At 39.9% G+C, this 4,384-nt stretch overlaps 1 long non-coding RNA gene across 1 annotated transcript; it reads right to left on the bottom strand.

Moving 5' to 3' along the window:
• LOC137853064 (uncharacterized) lies at positions 1 to 2,969 on the bottom strand. Its single transcript, XR_011094209.1, has 2 exons — positions 2,631 to 2,969; positions 1 to 971 (listed from the first exon to the last, which is right to left on the bottom strand). It is a non-coding gene; the product is annotated as an uncharacterized lncRNA (long non-coding RNA).
• Positions 2,970 to 4,384: the final 1,415 nt, after the last annotated feature.

Here is a 4,384-nt window from a genome sequence, read left to right on the forward strand (position 1 = left end):
GGGGAAACGATGGCCTGAGATGGGGAGAGAAAACAGCGGGACCTGTTTTAAAAAGCTCTGACATTCTTTGCCTCAGGAAATGGCAGTGCAGTGGGCATCCAGAGCTTTAGCTGCATTAATCCTGCCTGCAGGAACAGACACCAAGTACTGGGGCTTAGCCTGGAGCTCAAAATGCTGCCAGGTTTGGGGCAGATGCAACCATTGGTGATGCCAACATGGACGTACCACCCGGCACAGGCTTTCTAACTGTGAAGACTCCACTTAGTCCATTTAGAAACTTTCATTTGTGGTATTTCCACATGCACTGGAGTCACCAGGTGATCAAGAACCAGGCACTGGGATTAGATGCTGTTGTCATTTTCAGAGACCATAATTTTAGCTGCTCCGTATTTAAGACCCTTGTCTATGCTCCACAGTCATGATGTACATAACTCCTTAAATTAGGATTTTGGAAAATGGGTCCCACAGGTTTACAGGCCAAATAAAAACACTGGATGTATGGTGGGAGGATACATTATTCAGCGGGATGGCAGACTTCCATAAAGTGACCTGGTGGCCAAGGAGCCTATGCAGAGAGTAGGGTCTCCAGACACACAGAGAAAGTTGATCCAGAGCGTGAGGTTCAGAAAATCCTGTGGAAAGCAAATTATTTTGTCGGATGATAATTTCATTTCTATTTGTTTAATTCATGTGGGGTTTTGATACCATTTTTTATGCCTGGATGAGGAAAGTCAGAACTGCAGCTGAAGCCTACAGCTATAGATGGCACATACATTGCTCAGTCATTGCCTCCTGTGGTGTTTATTTTCCTGGAGGAAGAAATCTTGATTTTTGGTTCTCTTTCCTTTAAATGATTCTTTGCTATATCAGTTTAAACACAGGAGGATTTTATAGGCGGAGGAATAGGTTCTGGTTCCCAATTACCATTGAGCTAATTAATTTGCAAAGCATTACTGGACAGTGAGGGAATCCTGTTGAAGGTAAGAAAATAGGAAATATCAGACTTTCTGTTATAATTCAATAATAGTACTAGAAAGAATTATTCATCCACTATAGGAGATAAACAGGCAGGTTCTTTTTTCTTTTTTTCCCTATCTGCTTCTATTATTTTGTCCACTCTGTGACTTTGGGCAGTCCTCCCATCTTCTCAGTCTTCCCTTTCTGCAAAACAACAAATCAAACTGCCTTGCTGGAACACCAGAAGGGTGGACGTAGTGCTGTAAATATGTAACAAGCTCTATTTTTTTTTTTTTAGTTAAGAGGCAGAATGAACTAATATTTTATATATGTCTATGTATATATATAATGTTTGGTAGTGTTCATATATATGAAGACATGTCAATAAAAGAACAAATTTAAAAGCTAATATGCCATATATCATGGAATGCCAGAGGACTGTATCAAATATTTTATTCCAATTTCTCTGAGTCTTCTTTTAAAACAACACCAAGGCAAGGCAAACCCGCTCAGTCTCCATATCCCTAGAAGGATATCATATCCACATTTTTAAAAACGCCTTCATTTTCTTATGAGAATGTCTATCTACAATACTTCATGCATTAAATTCTTCCTGCCTGCATAACATATGCACAGAGCATATGTTTTAATTTTAGTTCAGCACAATATTTCGAATTCAAACAAATTAACCCAAAGTACTATCAGCTTTTTTTTTTTTTTTTTTTTTTTTTTTTTAAAAAAAAAAAATATATGCCAGATTGCATAGCAGTGTTACTAATGGAAAAGGCAATTATTTACCTGGGCATATTTTATTTACTTCTCATTAAGAACAAAGCATACCTGTCTTTTTATTCAGGAAGTCATACAGTAAAAGAAAATTCATTGGTAACGAACTTAACTTGTTATTTTTTGCAATTGTTTTTAAGAGATTCTTAAGTTGAAGGTGGCATTCAAGCTTTATTATTTAGAGCTATTCTCCTTAAAATCTTGTCCAATTTCCATGTTTTTTAACTAGGGAACATATTGGTCTTTAAACCTAAGATATCTAGGAAGTCAGAAAGCCTAAATTTACTGGTAAGCAGTCCACAGTTTTAATTCTGTGAAATGGCATCTGGTATGCATATTGAACATGTACCCCAACAAACCCTTTTTCTTCCAGAAAAGGCTGAGCTTAGCACGGGATGCCATTTCTCCAATATCCTGACAAATATTCTGTGGTAATGCAACCACCAGAGATGCTTGCATTTTAGGTACAGAAAATTTTATGATGAACCCCCCTTTAAGATAATTCAGAATTCCTCTCCTAAAACTCCTCTCACTGGAGGAAATTTAGTAGTTAATATTAAGGTATGCTATTGAATACCCAGGTATTGCAAAGAATTGCATAAATCACTTGATTAGCAATAGGAAACAGGCTCCTTTTTTTCCCTTTACAGCAAAATGGTCGCTACCTGTAGAACATTAAAGACAAGCCTAGTATGTGCCACCCACATAAAGCAATATCTTTAAGTTTCCTACCAAAGCTTATTCTGTCTACAAAGAATACTAGCTAGCCCAGGAACACACCTCCTCTTTCATCTCCTGCAAGGCCTTTGGCTTCCACCATGCCTTAAAACTTTTGCCCTCTGATCCATTCATATGACCCCTCCTTGGCTTGCCTTGTGTGCCCTCACCTGGGCTGGCTGGAGCAGAATTAATTTTGATCTTTGCCAGCTCCTGTTGTCAGGAATGGCTCCTGAGCAGCTCAGCTGAAGAGGATGGAAACCTCTGGTGCGAAGAAGTGGAGAAAGGGAGAGAAAATGAGGCATGTCTGCAATGGGGGAGTGCAGAGGGTGAGGAGGGAGGGAAGCCTCTCGGTTTGGCTCAGCTGGATTGGAAGCAGGTGTGCCCATGGCGAGGTAGCTCAGAAAGGGATACAAAGGATGAGCTTGCGGTTAGGCCCTTCCCTGAAGTTGCTGCATTTATTTCAGCACCAGGTAGCACTAATGTGCAGTAAATGATGAGAAAAGAAATTCCGGCTACAACGCCATCTTGTCTCTGTCTCCTGTGCCTCACGTTGAGATGATACCCATAGCTCAGCTTCTGCAGGTGAACTCCTGCCTTCCTTTCACTCACAGAGCATGCCTCTGTATATTTTTCACCTAAAGAGGAGAAGGCCATTGGATTTCCCCTTTACAACAGTCTGACAGTGAAAATCCTAAACCAAGACCTTGTCTTAGGTGTCTCTCTGGTTAGAGAGTTTAGGCCTCAGTCACTCCTCTCAGGGTACCCCAGAAGCCAGAAGAAGGAAGACTCTCCATCCATCCCTTCTCTCATAGCCAAGCCATTGTGCAGAAAAAACACTGGAGACAAAGAGAAATAGAAGAAAAGGAGCTATAAGGAATATACACAGGAATATTTTAACTTGATATGCCATTTTCTGGAAGTTTTCTACCTCTTTCTGTGTATCAGACATGAGTACCCTCCTGCTGGGTTTATGTTTAGACAGTGGCCTCAACAAGGTTGTGCAGAGCCCAAACTTGTCAGCATGCCTTCAGTATGTTCTGAAAAAAGTCTACCAGACAGAGTTTCTCCTGGGGATAAACAGTGCCCCTTCTCTGGATGGCCTTGTATTTGGGCAGGCACCAAACTGCTCGGCCTTGTTTGCAATAGGGCTGCTCTCAAAACAGGGTGATTTAGGCATATAAGGAACTGAAGCGCATAGCAGGATTTGAGAAATTCCCAGGATTAACCAGAAAAGACTCAGATCCTAAATTCTGCATGAATCTCACTTTATTTCTTTTGTTTGTTTGTTTGCCTTTTTGCTTGTTTTTGTTGTTGTTTTGTTTTGCCTGTCAAGATGTGGCAATGGATCAAAGAGCTGGAATTCTGTCTCTAACTCAGGCTGCTGCTGTATGGCAAACCCAATTTTCACGTTGCAGAACAACCATAAGCCCTCATTCTTGTATTGAGAGATGCGTCAGTACAGCAAAATATGCTTCTCACATGGGCACCAACAGACATAGTCCTGATTTATAGTGTTATACTGGAAGCTGAGTCAGGCTAATCGTGTTTATCAGATATTAAGGGAACAAATTTTCAGTGCTGTGTTGAAGCACTTTCCTATTTTGAATTTTATATGAAAACCAACAGCATCTGCTTATTCCAGCGCAGAGCAGAAGATAGACTACAGCAAAAAACAGTAGACTAAAAGCAGGATGTTTTATACAGTCAGTTCTTAACATGGTAGTCATTTGCTCATTTTTCTTTATTTCTGGGCTATAATTAATCTTAAAAAGAAGAATGGTTTAAAATTTAAATGAACTATAAAATCTATAAAATATGAAATGAAGCATCCAAGACCAGGCACTTGGCAATTACATTTATTACTGCACATTGAGTAAGATACAGCATCAGATGCAGAAGGACGATTGACATCAAACAGGCA

This window comes from Anas acuta, chromosome 3 (genome assembly GCF_963932015.1).
Source record: "Anas acuta chromosome 3, bAnaAcu1.1, whole genome shotgun sequence".
NCBI classification, from domain to species: Eukaryota; Metazoa; Chordata; class Aves; order Anseriformes; family Anatidae; genus Anas; species Anas acuta.